This window comes from Onychomys torridus, chromosome 2, assembly GCF_903995425.1.
Source record: "Onychomys torridus chromosome 2, mOncTor1.1, whole genome shotgun sequence".
NCBI classification, from domain to species: Eukaryota; Metazoa; Chordata; class Mammalia; order Rodentia; family Cricetidae; genus Onychomys; species Onychomys torridus.
This window is the reverse complement of record NC_050444.1, coordinates 78,130,173-78,155,134: the sequence shown is the minus strand read 5'-3', so window position 1 is coordinate 78,155,134 and position 24,962 is coordinate 78,130,173. Positions and strand designations below refer to the sequence as shown.

At 45.5% G+C, this 24,962-nt stretch overlaps 1 protein-coding gene across 6 annotated transcripts in view; it reads right to left on the bottom strand.

The window, feature by feature from the left end:
* Positions 1-24,962, bottom strand: part of Palm2akap2 (PALM2 and AKAP2 fusion) — a 474,173-nt gene that overhangs the window by 92,050 nt on the left and 357,161 nt on the right. The window contains exon 1 of one of the 6 annotated variants that reach the window (XM_036179078.1): positions 18,391-18,534. The exons of the other annotated variants lie outside the window; for them this stretch is intronic. The gene's annotated coding sequence lies outside the window, so the exon portion shown is untranslated. Of the gene's footprint in view, positions 1-18,390; positions 18,535-24,962 lie in introns of those variants that run through there. 6 annotated transcript variants of the gene reach the window in all.

Sequence of the window (24,962 nt, the reverse complement as noted above, 5' to 3'; positions counted from 1 at the left end):
TTTCTTTGTGTGTGGTTTGGGGTAGGCAAGGTCACCACCAGTCCAGCCCCTTTCAGGAAGATGAACACACCAAGGTGAAATAAAAGTGTTCCCACAATGGGCTCCATGCTGGGCTATCCCATCACTCTGCTATGAGCCACAGTCACATGCTTCCCTCAGTATAGTGTGCCAGGATGCCCATTGGGCGGGAACGCTGCCAACCTCTTCCTCTCCAGGCATGTGGTTACTTAGCAAGCAGCCACTCACAATGACTCAGGGCAATAAAGGGAAGACATCCCTGATCTAATCAAATGACAATTTAAAAAAAGAGAGAGAGAAATAACCACTTGATTATGACTTATCCAAAGTAAAATGCTCATAAAATCTCTAAATCATGCTTGTTTCCTCCCGATAAATTGGACCACATGGAAACTGAAGCGTGTGAGTGAGCCACTACCAGGACTCAGTTGGTGGCAGCTTTATCTCTAGCAAGTTGTTTTTGTCTGCAAGGTTCTGCAACCAGGTGGACCCTGGGAGAGCATCTTTTTCTCCGCATTAGCGTGAGAAAGCCAGAATGAAACGCTTGTGTCATTTAATCACAGGGTGAAAAGGAGTTTGTAGGATCAATGAGAGCGTACACTTCAAAAGTCCATCTGATGGTGAAGTCAGCTAAAGGCTCTGCTCCATCGAAAACAAGGAGGAAGACATGGACAAGATGGCTGTCAGTAACGGCACCGAGCCTGAAGACCCAAGTTCAACCCTTGGAACCCACATGGAGGGAGGAAACAACTGCCCCAAAGTTGTTCTCTGGCCTTCACATGCCAAGGCGTGCATGCCGGCATACACACAAACAGACACACAGATACATATTTGTGCACTGAATGTATTTATTTAGTAAATGTAAAATATGGAAGGGTTGAACCATGTTAAGAAGCCACAAGAATGACATGCACTGGATGTCACATACTAAAGCACATCTGTCTGGAGAACAAGCTGCATCCCTCTGCTGTCACTGGATAAACACGTGTTTAAAAATAAATGTTAGCCAGCCATACTGGCTCATACCTGTAATCCCAGCATTTGAGAAGCTGGAGCAGAAGGGAGTGCTGAGTAGGAAGCCAGCCTGAGCTACAGCGTGAGACCCTGACTCAGAAACAAACAAAAACAAAACAAAACAACAACAACAAAAATACATGGCAATGCATTTGACACTGAATTCAGAGAAAGGTACTTGACTTGTTAGGGTTTCTGTTGCTGTGATGAAACACCATGACCAAAGCAACCCGGGAAGGAAAGGGTTTACTCAGCTTACACTTCAATAAGACAGCTCATCACCAAAGGAAGTCAGGGCAGGAACTCAAGCAGGGCAGGAATCTGGAGGCAGGAGCTGATGCAGAGGCCATGGAGGGATGCTGCTCACATGGCTTGTTCAGCCTCCTTTCTTGTAGAACCCAAGACCACCAGCCCAGGGATGCACCACCCAAAATGATCTGAGCCCTCCCACACCATCACGAATTAAGAAAATGTGTTACAGCCAGATCTTAGGGAGGCATCTTCTCAATTGAGGTCCCCTCCTTTCAGATGACTCTAGCTTGTGTCAAGTTGACATACAACTATCCAGCACAGTAATTTATGTTTATTGAAAACTAAGTAAGTATTATTACTACTACTACTACTACTACTTGAGATAGTGTCTTGCCATGTAGCCCATACTGAACTAAATTCAAACTCAAGATCCTTCTGCATTAACCTCCTGGTGCTAGGATTATAAACAAACATTACCTCTCTTGGAATTGGAGTTGTAGATAAATGTGGGTATAGGGAACAGGACCTGGGACCTCTAAAATAGCAACAAGTACTCTTACCCACTGAGCCATCTCTCTGTTCCCTTGAATTATATTTTGTTTTGGTTTATTTTTAAGGAATTGATTTTGTGTTGTAGTGTGTGTGTGTGCATGTGTGTGTGTGTGTACATAGAGGCTGGAGAATGATGTTAGGTGTCTTCCTCTATGACTCAATCCCCACTTTATTTTTTGAGACAGGGTCTCTCCCTGAACCCATTGTTCACTGATTGGCTAAACTGGCTGGCTAGTGATCTCTGGAGATCTACTTGTCCCCAGCCTCTCAGCACTAGGGTTACTGATGTGTGCCATGCACTGCCACATGGGGATTTTTGTTTCTTAAGCAGGCTGGCATTTTACTGACGAGAGCCATCTCCCCAGCCTCAAGAAAGTTCCAGTTGTGGTCAGTCATAGTGGCACATGCCTTTAATCCCAGTAGTGAGGAGGTAAAGGCAAGCAGATCTCTGTGTGTTCAAGGCCAGCCTGGTCTACATAGTGAGTTCCAGGACAACCAAAGCTACATAGTGAGAGACCCTGACTCTAAGCAAAGCAAAACCCCTCAAAATAAAAGAAAGCTCCAATCTTAAGAACACCTCAGCTCCACCTCCAGAGTAGCAGGAACAGGGGAGCCCATATGACCTCATAACTAGTGTAAAGTGTTACCCGACATTCCATTTAGCAACAACATCACTATTAGGGGATATTTTGGTCACACTCTGACACTCCTGAGACTGTCAATAAAATTTAATCTGAATCAGAGGATAGAGCTAGCTAGTAGCTGACCAAAATTATCTGTGAAGGTTTGGAGGACCCAGGATATATAAAGAGGCACAGGAAGTAGTGGGGAAGGACTTAGAAAGAGTCTCGGCCCTTTTGGATTGAGGAAGGAGAGAGAGAAGGACACTGGTCACTTCTCCACCATTTCTCCGATCAATCAGGTTCTTACCCTGATGTCTGACTCAAGTTTTTATTGACAAAGAATATTAAATAATACTTCATCTGAGACATCAAATGTAGCATGCTTTCTTGTTGGACTATCTTTGGATTGCCAGCCCCCAAATAATGACATGGAGATTTCCTTTTAATTATGAATGTTTGGCCTACAGCTTAGGTTTGTTCCTTCCTAACTAGCTCTTGTAAGTTAAATTAATACATTTATATTAATCTACGTTCTATCACTTGTTACCTCTCTTCCATCTTGTACCTCCTGTTTCTTCTCTGTGACTCCTGAAGTCTCATGTGGGTCTAGATTCCTCCTCTTCTTCCTTTCTCCCTGGAAATCCTGCTATCCTCTCCTGCCTACCTATTGGCCATTCAGCTTCTTATTACACCAATCACAGCAATACATCTTCACACAGTGTACAAATATCCCACAACATACCACCATCCACACTCCAGTGATACTCAGCTGCCCTTTAATTGCATAATGAGGAAAAACATAGAAAGAATAAAACACAAAACTGGCCCACTGAGATCTGCTGGAGACCTCATCCTTTTAACTAATTCATTGTGGAAGTTTATTTGAACAAAGTATAAAACCCCAGAGGGTTATGGAACATTGATGCAAGTCAAACCCAATCTGGGAAATGCTCATTTGTTAAATTCAGGCTTAACCATGGCAGCCACATCACTGTCAAGAGATTTTGGCAAAAAGAAATGCTTCAAGATTTAGATAAACAATCTATAAGCTTCATTTTCACTTTTAAAAAAGATTCATTCGTTTTATTTTAATTATGGGGCAGAGGGAGGGGCGTTGTGGGTATGTGCCCATGAGTGCAAGTGCTCATAGAAGGCAGGGGTGTATCCCCCTAGAGCTGGAGTGACAGGATTGGTGAGCCACGGGGCTGGGGAACCAAACCTCTGCAAGAGCAATCAATAAACACTCCTGAGACCACTAAGCTGTCTCTGCACAACACCTTCATTTTCACTTTTAATGACAACTAGAAAATGTACATTTTAGGACAAAACAACATACCTTACCAACTACACAGAGACTAAGCAATGCTCAAACAAAATTCTTCACTAGAGCTAATCAGGGAGCTAAGGCAGGAGGATTGCCACAAGTTCTACATAGTGAGATTTTTAAGAAGGGAGGGGGAAGGGAGGGAGGACAGAAATATGACACAGGATAACACTTGTGTGATGAAAAAGCCTCAGGAGCACCTAAGAAGCCTCCCTTGACCTAAGCAAAACTCAGAAATTTTCAAGGTAAAGCACAAACTCTCAGAGCATTTGGAGGGAAGTCTTCATTAATCCTAGTAACCAAAACCGTGAAGTGATACCCCCAAGGAAAGAGGAGCCCAGCATATTTCTCCTCTCTCACAATATTAGCTTACAGCTTTGCAACAGTCGGGGTGGAGGAGGAAATTCCTGGTTCACATCCACCCCCCATCAGGTGCCTTTTTAAAGAGGACTGTGTACAAAGCATTTTAAAAGTCTATTGTTGGGGCTGGGGACACTCAGATGCTCTGTTGTTTCTTCTCACAACTGATAATGGATTCAATTGCCTTAAAGTGGGAAACACTCACCCAACAGACAAACAGGGAAAGAGTAAGGAATGTTCTAGAGCAGTAGTTCTCAATCTGTGGGTCACAACCCCTGTGTCAAATTTCTATCTCCCACCAAAAAAAAAAAAAAAGACATTATAATTCATAAAAGTAGAAAAATTGCAGTTATGAAGTAGCAATGAAAATAATTTTATGGTTGGGAGTCAACACAACAAAAGGAACTGTATTAAAGGGTTGAAGCATTAGGAAGGTTGAGAAACAGTGCTCTAGAGGATGCTGCGCCCCAAATGTACATTCTTGAACACCTTGGGAAGTTCCTTAATAGAAAAAACGTTTTATCCATCAGTTCTACTCATTTTATTTTGTTTGCAGTTTTTAAAGTCCTTCTTTAACGAGAACATTTTGTTATCTTGGATTAAAATAACCCACACATGAAGTCCTTAACTGTCCTGAATCCCTCAAAAGAAACTGAGCCCAGCATCCAGGCTCCCTGCTCTGCCTGGAGCTAACTCTTCTGTTCGAGGCACTGGACTAACAGACTGAGAGATGGTCGCTTTCCTTCCTTCCTCTGTATCTCCCCAATGATAAGAAAGTCGGGGCTCTGCGTGCCTTCATCTACAATTATCTGATAAACAAAAGCTGCTATCTTGTCTCTGGACATGATAATGAGGCTCACAAACAGGATGCTGAGCAGAAACCGCTGACACAGAGGGATAGAGACCAACACTTGGAAAAAATGGCAGCAAAAGCCGGGCGTGGCAGCACACACTTTTAATCCCAGCACTGAGGAGGCAGAGGTAGATGGATCTCTGTGAGTTCGAGGCCAGCCTGGTCTACAGCATGAATTCCAGGACAGCCAAGACCCAGTCTTTAAAAAAAAAAAAAAAAAAAGGAAAGGAAAAGGAAAAAAAAAGAATAAAAAAGTGCAGAGATTACAGATGTTCACACTTCTGGTCATATTAAGTAAGAACAAATTTTACAGACAGCCAGATGGACTGATGTTGTGTAGACAGTATTTTTGCTTCCTGATTCTCAGTACTACATGCCAGGTTGTCTATTAAACTCCATGCCTTAATCCTCCTAACTGTGAGCTAAGTACCATTCTCCAAACTGTACAGGTGAGGACACCGAGCTTACCAAGGCTCAGTGTGCTTGAATTGACAAAGAGAATGACAAAGCCAGGATTTGAAACTGGCTCTAGCCGGGCGGTGGTGGCGCACACCTTTAATTCCAACACTCGGGAGGCAGAGCCAGGAGGATCTCTGTGAGTTCGAGGCCAGCCTGGGCTACCAAGTGAGTTCCAGGAAAAGGCACAAAGCTACACAGGGAAACCTTGTCTCGAAAAACAAAACAAAACAAAAAAAAACAAACAAACAAAAAAAAAGGAACTGGCTCTGGGATCTCTGTTTAAATCTATACTCCCATGGAACAGCCCTTCATCTGCCCTGTGAGCCAGCCACAAGGCAGCCAGCCACCTTGTCAATCCGCACCTCTCCTTCATCGATGGCCCCTTGAGTAGATGGCTCACATCATACACATTTTGACTCTGGGTCTTTCCTGAAGGTTAAACTCCTTCAGGGTAGGGACACAGAATTCTTCTGATCTCCTGGGGGCCTTAGGAATAGAACACGCCTTTCTGAAGAGTAGAAAGATGGACCCACATGACCACGGTAGGATGGAGTGGACTTTAGAAGCATACCATGAACTATTACTTCGTTATTTTTCTAGTCCTGGGATTACAACCCACACGTATTGAGTTTTGAAAGGAATAAGCGAGCTTGGGTGTGATGGCACACAACTGAAATCCCAGAACTTGGGATGCTGAGGAAGGAGTAGCTTGAGTTCAAGGCCAGCCTGGACTATATAGCAAGTTTCAAGTCAACCCAGACTACATAGCAAGACTCTTTCAAAAAAGAGGTTGGGTGGGGCAGTGAGATGGCTCAGTTGGTAGAGGGACTAACCACTAAGCCTGCCAATCAGACTGAGTTCGATCCCCAGAACCCACATGTTAGAGAGAACTGACTCCAGAAAGTTGTCTTCTAACCTTCACATGCACACTGTAGCATGTCCATGTGCGCGCACACAGACACGCAGACAGACACACACACACTAAATGTGATTTTCTTAATGAACGACAGCTGAGTGTAGAAGCACATGACTATAGTCTCAGATACGCTCGAGCCTGGGGAAGGGAGGAGCTGTGACGTAAATTCAAGAATATGAGACCAGCCTAAGCAACATCGCATAGGGCTCAGACACACACACACACCCTTAGTTGACTGTGCAGGTGAACTGCTACAAATACCAGGCCCGCTGGGGCTAGGGTTCAAGACTGTCTCAACAACCATCTTCCTCTCACAATAAAAGAGGAATGTCTTAACTGTAATCCCAGCACTTGCGAGGCTGAGCAGGACCCCTGACGTCCAAGGCCAACATGGGCAACACAGGCACTCTGAAAAGCAATCAGTTAATTCAGGGCATAAAATCCTGCCGTTTGCCACAATCTGGATAAACCCTGAGTGAAATAAGCCAGTCTCAAAAATCAAATATTCTGTGATTTGATTCCTTTGAGGTTTCTAGAATAAACAAGTTCAGAGAGACTCAAAATAGAGTCAGGTGTGATGGTGTGCACCTATAATTGCAGCACTTGGGAGGTGGAAGCAGAAGGGTCAAGGGTTCAAGACCAGCCTGGGCTGTATAAGCAGATATCTCAAAAAAACAGAAAGAGAGAGAAAAGAAACGCTTTTCTGTAGCATGCATTCACAGGCTTTCAGGCAGAAGCCACACTGCTGTCATGGATATCAGAAAGCTGGCTCTCTAACAGAAAGTCATTTCCTGATGTGACACACCAAACACTTTCTAACAGGGACAAGACGTTCAAAGGCTGCTTGCTAGTGCTGTGTGCCACGTGCAGAAACTCACAAGTCCTAACACTCCCTTACCAACTGAGAAAACATCAAAGTCCAAGGAAGTATGTCTTCAAGATTGTGATGGGCTCCCCTTCCTGCTTCAGAAAGTGTGGAAATGGGGGTGCTGTTCCAATCCCTGCACAGCAATTCAACTCATATCCTCATTTCAATCCAGAAGCTGAACACACAGCTCTGCTCTCCCAGTCTGTGGAGGCCAGAGGTCGGATCCCTCTGGAGCCGGAATTACAGGCAGTTGTGAACTGCTCAACGTGAGCACTGGGGACTGAACTCAGTCCTCTGCAAGAGCAGTGAAACCTCTTAGCCACCAAGTCATCACTCCAGTCCCCGCTGGGTATGTTTTAACTGAAGAGAGCATTTGGACCTGCAAGCACTCTGAGTGTTTCCGGCTCACTGCGGGGTCCTCCTTCTGGGGAGGACAGGCACGTCACCATCCTGGGGTGCTGGGTTGGGGGGTGTCCAGCTGGTTTTTCTCCTCTAGCTTTCACAAATCACTTTCATGAGCCCTTTTTCAATAACATCAACACCTTCCCATCTTCCTTCATTTTCTCTTCCTGACTCCTTCTGTGGGCTGCTGTGGTTCTCAAGGCTGGCTTCTGGATTGGGTGTTTGATACTAAAGCTCTTCCTGGCTTTTGTTAAAATAGGGACTAAAGCCATTAACACAAGGCATTGGGTGTTCTAGAATGAGCTCTTGCTGCTTTCAGCCAAGAGTGTTTTCAATAGTTCCTTAAAAGCTCCTAAAAAGGTGAACAGGCTCCAGGGCCTCTCTCTGCTCCAGGTCCCACAGAGACTAGGTGTAGGCAGCCATAGTAAGCTGGTAGGACAGGCACCTGAAACTAGAGACACATCCAGGGAGAAGGCCGGGTGTGGTGGCGCACACCTTTAATCCCAGCCCTCAGGAGGCAGAGGCAGGCGGATCTCTGTGAGTTTGAGGCCAGCCCAGTCTACAGAGCGAGTTCCAGACTAGCCAAGGCTACCTAGTGAGACAGGTCTTAAAATAAAAAGTAAATGGTAATAATAAAGTGTTGGGCAGGGTGTGGTGACGCTTGCCTTTAATCCTAGCACTTGGGAGGCAGAGTTAGAAGAATTTCTGGGAGGTGGAGGCCAGGGTGAGTTCTAGGACAGCCAGAACTACATGAGACCCTGTCTCAAAGGGGGAAAAAATGTATATAGTCTGTAGCAGCCATTAAATTACTGATTACAGTAGCAAAACGCACAGGCTGCGCATGATCAAGACACCTACAGTCCCAGCTACTTGAGAGGCTGAGGCAGGAGGACCACTAGAGGCCCGAAGCTCAGGGCTATCCTAGGGAACACAGGGAAAGCTTCTCAGGAAAAAACAAACACACGTACAAGGGGCACTCTGACCTTGGTTCTCTTCCTCTTGTTCATGTACCTTTTAGATCGGTTTATGTTTAAATTGGGCACTAGGGTATAGCTCTGTGGTGGGGTAAACACTGGGTTTAGACAAGATACCCAGCACCCCAGGCATGGCTTTATTGAGCTCTGGGGACTGAGGGTGTAGACTAGTTCATTAACAGTGTTTGCCTAGCATCCACAAAGCCCTAGGTTCAGTCTCCAACACTACATAAAACAGGTGTGGTGGTGCATACCTACATGCACGTGGGAGATAGACAGGAAAATCAGAAATTCAAGACCATCTTTGGTTTCATAGTGAGTTCAAGGCCAGCCTATGCTTCATGAGATCTTGTTTCAGAAAATAAGAAAAAAAAAAAAAAAAAAAAAAAAAAAAAGCACCAAATTATTTTCTCAAGACAGTCGCTAAGAATCAGTCGGAGGTGCAAGCCTTCCCTTTGATGACCTAGCTGGTAGTCCTGCATAGCTTCCTCTCATGCTCCACTCTCCTCTTACTACGGGAGTGGCTCCTGGTTTTCTTCACTTAGGGCCCTTTGGAGCAGATCAGCTGGAAAAACACAGGCTTCCCTGCCTTGAGAAGCCACATTCCGCTCTGATCTGAGGCCCAGAGCTCTGGCTCCTGAGTCCAAAGACTGGAGCTGAATGTTCTGCAGCCAGCTGGGTGCTGCCCGTGACCTCTTCTCCAGCCAACCGCCCCGCCTCTCATTTGCAAGGGAGATGAACGTCATGAAAAAGAAACCGCACAGAATTCGCAAAGGGCTTTCTTTTCCTTGGGATGACCCCACGATAAATCTGGTTTGCTTTCAAAAACCCAATTAAAAAGTAGCAGAAAGTGATTCTTCTACTAGGAAAGGCAGGAGGATGTGAGACAGAGGGGGAAAATGGAGTATAACAAGAAAGTAGGTGAAGGCTGATGTAGCAGACCTCGAGAGGACTCACAGCTGGGGATCACTAACGAGGGTGTAAAGCAGAGGAGAGCGCTTGCCTAGCACGTTGGAGGATTAACTCGGTTCTTTAATGGATATAATACTACCTCAAAACACTGGAGGGAAGGCCTCAAGACTGTGTGTGTGGGTTCCATCCAGATCTTGACTCAGGTTCAAAAGAAGGAAGGAGGGAAGCGAAGAGGACAGTAGGGGTCCTGGGGTTGCAAGTCCACTTCTGCCCCCACTCCCCAGCCTGGCATTTCTTCGCCCAGCCTCCAGGTGGCACGGGTGACCTGGCACAACCTGCTTGGGTACTACTGAACACTACGGCAGCCCTGGGCAAGTCTCAGGAGTGAAATAAGGAAATCGAGTGCAAATATTGACCAGGTGGTGGCAGACAGGACTGGGTCACTTGTTTAGACACCCTTTCAGTGTCTCCCGTGTACTAAAGCCAGTGACATCTTGAGGTGCTATGGGCATCACAGGTGTTTCTGATCCGTGGCTTTCTTGCTCAAGTCCCAAGAAGTCTGCAGCATCTAAGACATGCTGGCTAGGGATAAGCTGATCAGCAAGCAGACTAGGCTTCCTTTCTTGTTTTCTTTCTTTTTTCTTAATGATTTATTTATTTTTATTTTCATGTGCATTGGTGTTTTGCCTGCGTGCATGTCTGTGTGAGGGTGTCGGGTCCTCTGGAGCAGGAGTTGCAGACCATTGTGAGCTGTCATGTGGGTGCTGGGAATTGAACCTAGCAAGATCCTCTGGAAGAACAGCCAGTGCTCTTAACCACTGAGCCATCTCTCCAATCCCCTTTCTTCTTTTTTTAAAGAGAATGATAAATTCGCTTTTTTTCAAATTTTATTTATTTATTTAGTTAGTTGTTTGTTTTGAGACAGGCTCTCTCTATATAGCTCTGGCTGCCCTTGGAACTAGAGATCCACCTGCCTGTGTCTCCTGCGTACTGGTTATTTTATTCTTAAATAGTCTTAAGTAGCCCAAGCTGGCTCATACTCATTATGTAGCCAAGGATGACTTTGAACTTCTGATCTTCCTGCCTCCACTTCCAGAGTTCTGGAATTACAGACCTATACAACCAAATTCATTGTAAGGAATCACAGCAAGGTTTCATGAATGCTAGGCAAGCTCTCTACTGAGTCATGTCTCTGTTCCAAGACCCTTTTGGTACTTTTTGTTTCTTTCTTGTTTTTGAGATAGGGTCATAACATATAACCCTATGTGGTCTGAAACTTGCTGTGTAGACCAAGCTGGCTTTGAATTCAGAGATCCACTGTTACATGAATCCTAATTGGTCTTAATAAAAACCCGGAGCCAGTTATCAGGGTGAAAGTTGAAAGATCAGAGAAGCAGAGCTAGCCACTTCTTTTTTTTTCAGCTGAGCATCGAACCCAGGGCCTTGCGCTTGCTAGGCAAGCGCTCTACCACTGAGCTAAATCCCCAACCTGAGTTAGCCATTTCTTAACTCACAACTCCTCAGCCTGCAAGAAAGACCTCTGAGTTCCTGTCTCCTCCCGCCTTATGTTCCTTTCCCTGCCCAGCCATATCACTTCCTGACTCAACCTTCCTAGCACTGGGATTAAAGGTGTGTGATCCCAAGTGCTGGAGTTAAAGGTGTGTGCCACCACTGCCTGGCTGTTTTTCTTTTAGACTGGGTTAATTTGTGTAGACCAGCATGGCCTTGAACTCACAGAGATCCAGACAGATCTCTGCCTCTGCCTCCTGAGTGCTAGGAATGAAGGCGTATGCCACCACTACCTGACCTCTATGGCTAACTCTGTGCCTAGCTCTGTCCTCTGATCTTCAGGAAAGCTTTTATTTCTTAGATTGCAAGCAATAACCCACCTGTCTCTATCTCTATTTTTAATATTATATTTATTTTAATTATGCATATATTTGTGTACCTGTGTATGGGTGTGTACATGTGAGTGAAGTACCCTCAGAGGCCAGAAAAGGGCCTTGAACCTCTGGAGCTGGAGTTCTAGACAGTTGTGAGCTGCCCACCATGGGTGCTAAGAACCAAATCTGGGTCCTCTGCAACAGTAATATGTGTTCTCAACCAGCCCCAAGGTCAAAGTTTCTTTATATAGTCATTATTGACATGTAGATCAAGGCAGTTCTCTGTTGGGGTGAGGAGGCTGTCGGGTACACTGCAGGGTGCTTAGATGTACTATGGTGTGAATTCACTCTCTCAGCCTCACTAAGGTGGACTCCTCTTTCAGTTCTAGTCTGCTAACTCGAGTCCTAAGGTTTGGACAGTTTTCATGCCCAGCCTACTTCCAAATCAGAAGGAACAGAACTTCCCTGCATATAATTCCTTGGGAATTTTGTCAAAATGCAGACTGTGACTCAACAGATCTGAGATGGGGCTCTGTCCTCCCTCCCCTCCTCGGCTCCTCCCACCACCAAGTGCTGGGTCTCCACACTAGGCTCATACCCTGTGGCAGAAGGGTCTCAAGCTTCTTGGCCTTACCAGGAGAGGCAGTTTGAAAGGCAGTACAGTACCCAGGCTCCTAACTGTGTGGTTCCCAAAGACCATAGTTGGATTGAGGGACTCCTACACCCATGAGACCAACGTGGAAAGATTCCTGCAAGTTCACAGCCAGCCTGAGCTCCAATATGAAAATTCCATCTCAAAAATTAAAATAATAAAAAGGAAAAGAAAAAGAAAAGAACCAAACAAAAACCAGTGTGTGACCCTAATCCTAACATCTCTGCTAGGACTCTGGGTTCCCAAAATCCCTCATGCCTATCATTCTGGGGATGACAGAGCTATATGCCCAAGTCAACAAGGTGCATTCCTAGGAAAATCCAGTTAGTGCAGAGCTAGGATCATCATTAAAGAATCCCAAGGAAGGATGCTGGATCATCACTGGACCTGAACTGGACAGTCTCCCTCTATCGACATCTGGGGGGAGGGGTTCCCTGCAGCAGTCATTATTAACTGAAAGGAAGACTTTCTAGAAACTGTCAGGAAGAGCATGTTCTGCTTCTAATCATGTTGCATGTGAACCCCTGGTTACTATTTCAAAGCAGCATACTTCATAGAATGTTTGGTCCATCTTAGCCTAGGATAGCTGGCTACTCTCATTTGGTAGAGAGATTTGGCCTAAGAGTAGACATGTTTTTTACATGTCTGGTTTTCAAAATGGGCCGACAGGATGGCACATTGAGTAGAGAGCTTGCCATGAAAACCTGACAGCTGGAGTTCTATCCCCAGAACCGACTCCACAAAGTTGTCCTCTGACTTCTGTCTATATGTGCATCATGGCATATATATGCCCCTACACACATCATACATATGAACAATAATAAATAAAACTCTAGGGTCAGTAGACAATAAGTAAAGCACATGCTACCAAGCCTGAGGACCTGAGTTTGATTCCCCAGAACCCACACGGTGGGAGAAAACCTATTTCCACAGGCTGTCCTCTGCAGCGGCACGCAAGTAACCATAAATACACACACACACACACACACACACACACACACACACACACACACACAATATATTCTATGCTGGGCAGTGGTGGTGTGTGCCTTAATCCCAGCACTCGGGAGGCAGAGGCACACAGATTTCTGTGAGTTCAAGGCCAGCCTGGGCTACAGAGCATGTTCCAGGACAGTCAGAGCTGTTACACAGAGAAACCTCATCTCAAATAATAATAATAATAATAATAATAATAATAATAATAATAATAATAAATTCTAAAAACCTGTTTTGTGCTGTGTAAGAATTAACTCAGAGTTAATGCTTCCATTACATTTACCTCATTAAGGTGCCACAAAACAATCCATAAAGATATCAGTTAACTGGCACAGTGCATTATCCAAGCTTCTCAGGTTTTTTTTCTAAAACATTTTTTATTCCAACTTTCATTGAATGTTATCACTTCTCTGTCTTAGCCATCCATATTAGTTCCTTAAGTCTCCTGCAGCTCTTTGGGAAGGAGATTCCCAGCAGCACTCATCACACTGTGGGTCAATGAGTGAACTTAAAGCCAAGGTTTGGGTTCTGAAAAAAGGTCCATCCTCCTCATGTTTGGCCTACGATTTCTCAAGTGAAAGTGAAGGAAAGCCAGTGGTGGCACACGCCTTTAATCCCAGCACTCAGGAGGCAGAGGCAAGTAGATCTCTGTGAGTTCAAGTCCAGCCTGGTCTACAGAGCAAGTTCTAGGATAGCCAGGGCTACACAGACAAAAGTCTTGAAGAAGAAGAAAAAAAAAAAAAAAAAAAAGGCCATGTGGAACCAGAAACAGTACAAGGACTTAGAGAAGAAGTGGGAGAGAATGCCAGGCAAAGCAAACACCAGCAAATGAAAAGGGAGGATTTGAGGCAGGCATTAGGCTCAGAAAATCTCTACAGTCAAACTCCTACATCAGTGTAAAGGATGAATGATGGACCCCCTACAGTCACTGGCACTAAAAAAAATAACTTCAAAAAAACCGTTTACAGCCAGATGTGGTGGCATACCAGGTAATACCAGGACTCTGGTGACCCAGGCAGGAAGAAGAGTTCCAGACCAGGTTGGGCTACATAATGAGACTCTGCCTCAAAATTCTAAAATAGACAATGTCAGTCTTAAAGTATAAATGACAGTTCGGGTGTTAATCTGTACCCCAGTGGTTGCTTTTCATTCATTCATTCATTCATTCATTCATTCATTCATTTTTATAAAATGTAATCTGATCAACAAAAAGTATCACAATGAAGTTTGACAAGATAAACCAACAGAAGGAAAGGAGCCCAAGAGAAGACTCAGAAATCAGAGATCCACTTGTTCACATACTCAGGAATCCCGTGAAAACACTGTGAGCCATTATATAAAACATAGAGGACCTGGTGCAGATCTGTGCAGGCCCTGTGCATGCTGCCTCAGTCTTTGTGAGTTCAAAGGAGCTTTGCTCATGTTAATTTAGGGAGCTCCGTTTTCTTGGTGACCTTTATCCCCCCTGGCTTTTACACTATTTCTGCCTCCTCTTCCACAGGGTTCTCTGAGATCTGAAAGGAAGAATTTGATAGAGACCTCCCTTTTAGGGCTCGGTGTTCCAAGGTCTCTCACTCTTTGAGTAGTAATGCCTGTCTGTGGTCTCTGTGTTGGGTCCCTTCTGCTGCCGGAGAAAGCTTCTTGATGATGGCTGAACAATGCACTAACCTATGAGTGTAGCAGAATGTCATCAGATATCATTTTATCACTACATATTTTTTCTTTTTAGACCAGTATTATTTGGTTTTACCCTAGGTTCCTGGGCTATCTAGTTTCAGGTTTTTGGTCACCCAAGCAGTGTCTGGGTATGTGTTTTATACCTAGGAGTAAACCTTAAGTCAAATCAGCTATTGGTTGGTTACTCCCACGAGTTTTATGCCACCGTTGCCCTAGCATATCTCGAAGGCAGTATACCACTGTAAATAAAGGATTTGTGATTGGGTTGGTGTTTATGTTTTTCTTTTGGTGGCAGGCAGAGTATCTTCCTGTACCAAAGACACTGGAGCACAGGGCTGAAGGTTCACTGTAGGTGCCAGCTCAACATCTCCATGCTCAACGAGCTGTGTAGGTGGGGGCTTGCTGTCCATTTGTGGACATCAGTCTTACGTGTTCTTAGAGAAAATTGCCTTAAACAAGGAAACTCCTCTTGCTTCTGCCTGTTTTTGTTTTTCCAGTGCAAGGATGGAACTCGGGGCCTCGGGCAAGCATGCTAGGTGAGCACTCTTCCACAGAGCTACATCCTCTGGCCTGAAGAGAGGAATAAATACATAAGGAAGGGGTGTCTCCTCCTCCACTGTGGGGATTCTGAACTATGCTTTCAACACCCACAGTGCTGGTGGCTGGAGGACACCTGATGTTTAAGGAGTTCAGTGGTTTTCTTTTTTCTTTTTCTATTTCTTTCCTTTTCTCTCTCTTACTGCTTTTAGCTTCATAGAAAACCTGCCTCTGGCTGGGCGGTGGTGGCGCACGCCTTTAATCCCAGCACTCGGGAGGCAGAGGCAGGCGGATCTCTATGAGTTCAAGGCCAGCCTGGTCTACCAAGTGAGTTCCAGGACAGCCTCCAAAGCTACAGAGAAACCCTGTCTCGAAAATAAATAAATAAATAAAATAAAATAAAATCTGTCTCTGGGTGTTGAGTCTGTAAGTGTAAATAAAATATACCATTTCCTATGAAAACTTACTAAGATTGTTGAACTTCATATATATATACATATATTAAGCAGTCTTTTCAAACTGCCAGTGGCTGGTACAGACTCTATCCAATTATCTCAGCACACTGGTGACCCCTGTTCTTCAGCCACTCCAGGAGCTGGCTAGAGTCGCAGCATCAATTCTACATGCAGTGTTGGGATAGGTGTCCATTAAAGCATGGAACTAGTCATCAAACCTTCGGTCTGGAGGAGTTAATTTTCAGCAGTGCTCCTGTTTTGCCTAAAAAATCTCTTAGCCTGACCTCCATCCAAACTCAGTTTCATCTTTATCTAAACTTCTCATTACCCTAGTAAGCAGAGGTCACTAATAACAACTGTGATAGAAATCTGGGCCACGGGTATTTTAAGAGCCCACTAATTTTCATTTAAAAATGAGTGGGTTGGTTACTTTTTTTTTTTTTTTTTTTTGAGACAGGGTCTCACTATGTCACTCTGGCTGACCTGGTGGTCAGGCTGGCCTCAGACTCATAGAAATCTACCTACATCTGAGTGCTGGCATTAAAGGCATGCCCCGCTGCCTTTAAGACAGAGTCCATTCTGTAGGTCAGGCTGACCTGGATCTCAAAGTCCTCTGGCAATCTCCCTCCTCCTCCTTCTTCTGCTATACTAAGAGTATATGTAGGCCTCAGCCATGTGCCCTACAGGAGGCCCCCGGATCTATGGGGACAACATCAACAGTAACTAGAAAGTCCACAGTGCTAGTGGGTTAGCCCCATATTGAATGTTTGAGAACTAGGGCAAGCAGTGGGGTCATGTTCCCCTCATTTGATCAGAAAGTTAAGACAGCCTGCTTCACCTTACTCACTAGAGATCCTCTGGCTGCTCGGTCAGAACAAACCACTTATGGAAGTTAAATGAATTCTGACAACACCATGCCACACTCTGCAGGCAGAAAGCTACACCAACGGTCATGCCAGAGCTATGAGCTAATGGGGATTCCAAAATGCTTGTCCTCACTCCAAGTCCAGCCAAGCCTTTCACGACTGCACCGCAGCATCCCAGAAAGAAACCAAACAGAACTCCACAGTGCATGGGCCAGAGATGGAGACCTGGGCAGGGTTACTTTTGACGCTCATGGCTCAGAGATAATTTTGTTACCTCAGTAAAACTAACGGGGTGGGGGTGGGGGGTCCACATGACTTTTGAAGAAAGAGAGAGAGAGGGAGGGAGGGAGGGAGGGAGGGAGGGAGGGAGGAAGGAAGGAAGGAAAGAGGAGAGAGCAAGCAGTAGACAGTTGATCAGAACACGCACATCTACGTCATAAAATGATAAAACAAATTTCTTCCCATAATACTACAAAATTTAGATGGTCAAAATTGGGAGTGACGCCAGACTGGAAGAGAGGATTTTTGGTTAAAATGGAAACTCTGCCAGGTAAGCAAATGTGATGCTTAAGTGAACTCATTAGAACAAAGGCAAGCCGTCCCCGGGGATGGAGATGGCAGGTGCGCGTGTACCTCCTCACCCTCCAGGCGACTGTGAACATGTGCCGAGACAAAGAGTCCCCAGGGAGAAGCAAAACTTGTTCACAGATTCAAAGGCATAATATGCCAGCCGCGAAGCCTGGTGGTTGCCACTGGGCTTGGAACCCACACAGGGAAAGGTGCTAATTTGTCAAAGTCCTCAGTATGCAGTCTTTGGGGACAAATCACTACCGGGTCTGGGGAGAGTGAGTACACAATGTCATCTCTTTCACAAACACCCCCTTTTTATGGCTTGAGATGATGGATCCCTAGGGCTGGTGAATGAATGTCCTGCATCTGTGCTGCGGAGCTCGGAGACTCGGCTGCTGGTTCAGCCCTTTTGGCTCATCACTGGCTGCTCGGACACTTGCCACCGGCTCTCATCCGGCCACCTGCACCACTGCTCTCAAGTGCGGGTTCCCGTTCTCACGGGCTTCCTTTCAGTCCCTTCTAATCCACTGGCTTTCTGTAGAATTTCCCGGGCTGCCAGAGTCTCCCTGCTCTTATCCCCGCCGGTGTGCCGCCTCCACAGACTTTACCCGTGGCGCTTTCCTCCGTGATCTGCTCCTAGCATTTACCTCAAAGTGTTCCCAGAGACTCTCACTCGGGCTTCATCCTGGATGAAACCCCAGATCTGAACTTCTGAAGACCGAGCCCAGGACAGATGAACCTGCTCAGCTCGAACCCCAACTGCCTCGTAGCCCAGAACCATTGCTTTCTCCCACAGCTAATTAAGTACCTTGGATTCCAAACCAAACTACCCTAGGCCTTAGTTTCCCCGCAAAGCTCTGGACTTGCCTCCACCCGAGCAGGCATGACCTTTTGGCTAGCTGACTTCGGTGGCTCCATCCTTCCCGGTTCTTGTGCACAGGCACCTTTGATCTCACCGTTTTCCCAGTGTATCTCGGTGGAAGGCGGGGCTGGTTTTTTTTTTTTTTTTTTAAGTATATGTAAATATTGAATAAAGCAGTCCGAAGCCCGGCTCTTCCCCAAACCTAAAAAATTCAAAGACACATGGACTCTTCCAGCCCGACTAGATACGATCCACTAGGCAGAGACTTGCATATCCTGAGCCCCTCACTAGCCAGCCTTCCCCGATGCCGGAGAGCATGCAAACCCCAGAATTCTGAACCGCCGTGCCCCAGCTTGAACACCCACCTTCGAGGGCTCAGTCCTCCAGCTCCGCTCCAGCGTGGCGCGGCGGCCGCCTGCTGCTCCCGGCGTCCCGGGAAAGACGCGCCACAGCCCCAAGCAGGGGCGAGCGCATCTGCCGGGAGCAGGAGCTCCTGGACTGGCCTGGGACCCGGGAGCCCCGCCCACCCGTCCGGGCCCGCCCCATTCCAGGCCGGTGGTCCACCCCTCCTTTTTCACTGCTCCTCCCCATTCATCCACACCTCCTCTTGGCAGATAGGACAGAACCTAAGTCCCAAGAAACGAATGAATGAATGCATGCATCCATGCCTGCATGAATGAATAGAGAAACTGAAGGAATGGAGAAGTGTCGAGAGAACGTGTTTCCTAACTGGGGAGGGCGCTGTGTGTCTGGAGAGTGTTAGTTCATGGGTGGGAGTGCCTGTGAGGGCGTTGCTGTATGTATATGTGTGTATGAGTGTGCGTTCACAGAGCCTGGATGCCGAGCTCCTACCTCAGCGGGGAGAAAGCCATGGCCCCTGGGTAACTGGGTAACTGGGAATTGTATTTGGGTTATAATAAGGATTTAATGTGTCCAGAGGCTGAGATGCGGGCTGAGAGCCTTGGAAATCAATGGTTCACCCATCCTTCAGGCTGCGGTGCCTGTGCAGCAATCGGTAGCTTCATGGTGTCAGAGCGGGCATGTTAGTGCCCGTGATGGGATGGAAGCAGCCGATACAGAGCATTGGGCTCCATCAGGCAGGTGGCCAGCCACCCCTCATCTCAGAGAGGTCTGAAATTTCAGTCTGCCATCCCCTCCCCCTACATGAATATTTAAATAATGTTAATGACTCTTTGAGAACCGACCTGTCCTTAGAAAGGACTCCAACATACCTATAAATGTCCCACTCAGAAAACAGCATTTTCAAAAAGCAGGCTATTGTGTGTCTTACTCGGCTTTAGGGGATGTCCTCTGCAGAGGATAAAAATCAGACTGGAGTCCTTTTCAACTTTTCCCAGTGATCCACAGCCATCCCAGTCTGATTCCTCTACAGTCCCTGGGGCTTTCCCAATTCTCCCCAGCCACCCCACCCCCACTCACAATCCCAGCCCCCCGAGGGCTCAACTTCTGGAAGTCAGTTTGAATGACAAATACAGCCTGATTTCACTTCCCTAACCTCCCGAGGTCCCAGATTTCCAATACAAAGATGGGCTGCGGTGGGGAGTTTCCCTGAAGGCTGCCTTCACTTAAGGACCTGGGAACCAGGCCTTCTCCAAGAAGGGCTTTCTCTTGCCTGAACCTTACCTCAACAACGACCCAGGAAACCCAGTCAGCAGGCTTCTTTTCCTTAGCAATTAGAGACTGTTTAGAACCCGGTTTTGATTTGGATTGTTTGTTTGCGGTCTTTGGTCTTGTCTCTCTATAGTTCTGGCTGGTCTGAAGAGGCCACCATGCCTACCTTTCACCATTAGTTTTTCATAGTTTTTAGACATGATTGAATTTCACTAGTATTTATTGACTAGCATCAACTTAACCTTCCTTCCTCCCTTCCTGCTTCCTTTTCCTCTTCCTCCTTTCTTCTTTCTCCTTCCCCCCTCCCTGGCCTGTAATCTCAGCACTTGAGAGACTAAGGGAGAAGGACAGCTATTACTTTTGACACCAACCTGCATAGTTCCGGGCTAGCCTGGGCTACAATCTGGTGAGTTCTGAGCTAACCTGAGCTACAGTGTGAGCTCTTGTCGCAAAAAGAAAAAGAAAGAAAGAAAAACATTTGGGTGGCCTACATCATGAACTGTACTGAACACAGGAGAAGCTCCCTGCAATAAATGTGCTTGGGTATCACAAGTACCTGTCTTTATGGACCACAGACTGGACAAGAAAGGCCTCGGAGGTCACAGCAAAGGTGAGGAGGCTTTACACAAACCCTCCCCACTTCTCATATATGCCTAAATTAGAGTGTGAATAAAAGCTATTAATGTAATTTGCTTCATCATTAGAATGAGTAAATATTGAATTATTTCTTTTCCAAAGCAATGTCAATGTTCTGTTTAAAGTTAACTTGAGCTGGGTGGTGGTGGCACACACTCTTAATCCCAGCACTTGGGAGGCAGAGCAGCAGCACAAAAAATCCTGCCTCAAAAAACAAAACAAAGAAAGTTAACTTGAAAGTTTATATTATGAAGGAATACAGACTCCATTTTAGGATAGGGCCACCATCTTAGACCACCTGTTGTACTCAGTTCCAGGAAGGACCTCAGGAATGTGCCATGACAACTGGAACAGATACAGGGCAGTATGCTCCTGCAGACATTCTGTCTGCAGTTTATGGCCCTTGAAGATATCTAGATAATCCTGCTGAGCAGTCCAGATAATCCTGCTCAGCAAGTTGTGGTTCCCCGCCAAAAAGTACAATCTAATAGTTTCAAATGTGGTTTCCCGCCAAAAGTCTAGACCAATAATTTCAAAAAAATCACCTTGCCCCATATCCCTTCTACCCAATCCCAAATTGCTAAAGCATGTAATTCCCAGCTTGCGGGGGGGTTTTTCCCTATAAAAACGCTCTACCCCTGGGCCACCACTGCCGCATTTCCTTCCGAATTTCCCTCCTGCAGTGGCTCAGGTTTGAACCTGACAATAAAAGGACCCTTATGTGTTTGCATCGGAAACCAGTTCCTTGGTGGTCTCTGGGGGTTTCACAAAATGGATACAATAATATCATTGTATAGAAAAACACAAGTAGGAGAAAAGCTTGTTCAACACATGTTCATATTATATTGGAAATCTTTTCTGTTACTTTTCAAAAGATTGAAGAAGTAGCCATATTTAAACTTCTTTTGGTGTGTGTTTTTCTCTCTCTCTCTGTGTGTCTGTGTGTGTGTGTGTGTGTGTGTGTGTGTGTGTGTGTGTGTGTGTGTATGTACCAGGTCATCAGGCTTGGCAGCAAGGGCCTTTACCCATGAAGCTATCCTGCATACTTCCTTAAAAAAAAAATGAAAACAGGGTCTCCTGTATCCTGAGCTGGTATTTTGTTTGGTTGGTTGGTTTAGGCTCTCAGGTGTGTGTATGGTTTGTTGTTGTTGTTGTTGTTGTTGTTTGTTTGTTTGTTGAAGATGTATTTATTTATTTTATGTGCATTGGTGTTTTGCCTGCATGTATGTCTATGTGAGGGTGTCAGAACCTGAAACTGGAGAGTTACAAACAGTTATGGGTGCTGAGAATTGAACCTGGGTCCTCTGGGAGAGCAGCTAGGGCTCTTAACTGCTGAGCCATCTCCCCAGCCCCTATGTGTGTAAGTTTTTTAAGACAAGGTCTTTTTTTTTTTTTAAGATTTATTTATTTATTATGTATACAGTGTTCTGCCTACATGCATTCTTGCAGGCCAGAAGAGGGCACCAGATCTCATTACGCATGGTTGTGAGCAACCATATGGTTGCTGGGAATTGAACTCAGGACCTCTGGAAGAACAGCCAGTGCTCTTAACTGCTGAGCCATCTCTCCAGTCCAAGACAAGGTCTTTCTATGTAACTGTCACTGACCTGAAACTCACTACGTAGACTAGGCTGGTTTCAGACTTAAAGAATTCTACCTACATTTGCCTCCTGAGTCCTTCAATTAAAGGTTTGTGCCACCATGACCAGCTCAGGCTGGTCATAAATTCTCTATGTAATGGAAAAACCTTTAAGCCTATTAAATTGTATTTTATTTTTACCTTTTTACCGTGTGTGTATGTGTGTGTGTGTGTGTGTGTGTGTGTGTGTTTCTGTGTGTGTGTGTGTTTCTGTGTGTGTACATGTTTGGGTACCTGTAGAAGCCAAATGAGGGTGTCAGGTTCCCTAGAGCAGGAGTTATCAACTACTCTTGACTGCAGCCCACACCTTGAACTTTTGATCCTCTGTCTTTCTCCTCCTGAATGCTGGGATTCCAAGCCTGCGCCATCATACTTGGTTTATGTATGCTGGAGACTGATGTCAGGTCTTTGTACATTCTAGGCAAGCACATTACCAACCTGAGCTACATCCCCAGCTTAAACATATACCAGATGCTCAGAAATGTTTCGTTTGTTCAGTAAAATCAGTGTAAGTCTATTAAAGTTAAAAAAGAAATAGGAGCACCTTCTAAATCAGTTTTCCTCAGCCGGGTGGTGGTGGCACACACCTTTAATCCCAGCACTCCAGAGGCAGAGGCAGAGGCAGGGGGAATCTCTGAGTTTGAGGCCAGCCTGGTCTACAAAGTGAGTTCCAGGACAGCCAGGGATATACAGAGAAATCTTATCTCAAAAAAACAAAAACAAAAACAAAAACAAAAACAAAAACAAAAAAACAAAACAAAACAAAAACAAAACAAAAAAAACAAAAAAACCAGAACAAAACTTTGCTTTTCCTCTAGAAGTTTCCCTAGAGCACATAGTCGGTCTTCTCCATTGTGATTGTTCCCTTAGAGATGTTTGTGCACCTAACAAGGAATTATTGAACTCCAAATGTCCATAGCACCAAGGCTGCAATCTGACCCCAGACAGCAATTCTCCTAGCCCATTGTAAGAACCACAGACATCAGATATGCTTCTACACTGGTTAAAGACATCAACTGCTGAGTCTTACCGTCCTTCAGCTTTAAATCAGAACACCTGTGACCAGGAAACTGGTCCAGCTCCTACGTGATTCTGGACAACATGAGAGAGCTTGAAAAACAGGAGAGATGGGAAGGGTAGTTGTGTCTCCAGCATGAAGTTGTGGAGTGATGATGCCATTTGTCTTACACGATAATTGTGTGTGTGTGTGTGTGTGTGTGTGTGTGTGTGTGTGTGTGTGTGTTCCATGTGTGTACAGCAGCCAGAGGTCAGTCCTGAAAGTCACTCCCCAGTTGCCATCCACTTTGTCATTTTGAGACAGGTTCTGTCGTTATGCTAGAACTCACCAAGTAGGCTATCCTGGCTGGCCAGAGGGCCCCAGGGACCTTCCTGTCCATTGTTCCCCAGTATTAGGATTATAAGTATGTGCCACCATGCCTGGCTTTTGTAAATGGGTTCTGGGAATCAAACCTAGGTCCTCAGAGCTATCCTCCCAACTCTAGAATAATAGTAAAGCTGAGAGTATTTTACAAACAAGCATGTCTACTCTACTCTCCTGCATGTGCCTTAGAAGAAAATAAATGGTTAGAAACATGACCTGAAGGAGTAAATGTTATCTGCTGTGAAAGCCCTGTACTATCCAGGACAGACAGCCCTCCACGGCGAGATCCTCCCAAAGAAATGTTTTAAGGAGATGAAGACTTCTTTCACTACCAAGTAGGTAAACACTTTCCTCTTGTGATGCCTCTCCTCTGCTGTTGGCCCACTTTAAACAATGCCTTGGGTGGGAGTGGCCATTCGGAGACTCAAGAAGTAAGAGGACACAGAGCAATCAGCCCAGACACACAGAGCCCGTTCTCTCCTCCCCTCCAAACTGAGCAGGATGATCGAAGTCCATAATGACCTAGCAGTGGACACATGTCCCAAGCTCAGAGAAGAGAAGCTTAAAGAGACATGAGACTGTCCCCGAAAGCTAATCTGAAAACCCAGAGGCCAAGACTGTCGGCTATGAAAGGGAATTTACCACCTCATCCTTCTAACAAGGAACAAAAGCAAAAGCATGAGCTGGGGGTTTCGTGCATCAGTGCTGGATGTGTTCCCAGTAAATTGGAGGCCAGCCTGGGTGCTACATAGTAAAACCCTATCACCCCCCTCCACCACCACTACCAATATCTGTCACTTGTGGTTTTCTGAGCTGATTCAGCTGGTCTGGTTGTTAGGAGGGAGTCTCTTTCTCCCTCCTGGGTCCATGAGTTTCCCCCACTTGAAGCTGCACCCTTAGTTGATGTACCCTTCCCTGACAGAGAGGGACCATTCTTCACTCATGAGTGTTGAAGCACCTGTTGCCCCACCACCTCCTCAGCTCCTTAGAACCTCCAAATGAACACAAAAACAACTAAAATAAAAAATAAGATCACCATTCTAGAGCCAGGCCTGGTGACAGCACCCAGCAATTTCTTGACACAGGAGGATCTCAAGTTCAAGGTCAGCCCAGGCTAAGTGCCAAGACCTTCTCTCAAAATGAACAAACAAATAAACAAGAAAACATTTGGGTGTGGTATCTCAGGACCAGAATCCTAGAATTTGGGAAGTTGAGGCTAGAGGATTGTCATGAATCTGAGACCAGCCAGGGCTATGTTAATACACTCTGTGAGCCAGTGTGAGTCACAGAGTTTGACCATGTCAGAAAACAAACAAACAAACAAAACAGACAAACCTCACCCTTCTAAAGAACAAAAATGGTGCCTTTCTAGAAAGAGAAAAACAACTAACTCTTCCAAAAGGTTAGGACAATAACAATAAGTGGAGATTGATGAATAAGATGCCATAAATCAATGGTTCCCGTGTATATATGTGTGCATGTGTATGACTGTGTGTGAGTATATTTGTATGTGTGTAAGAATGTGTGTGTGAGTGCAGGTATGTGAGTGTATGAGAATGCACCTGTGTGAGTGTGCATGTGTGTGACTGTGTGTGAGAGAGAGTGTGTATACATGTGTGTGAGAGTGTGTTATGTGTGAGTGTGCATTT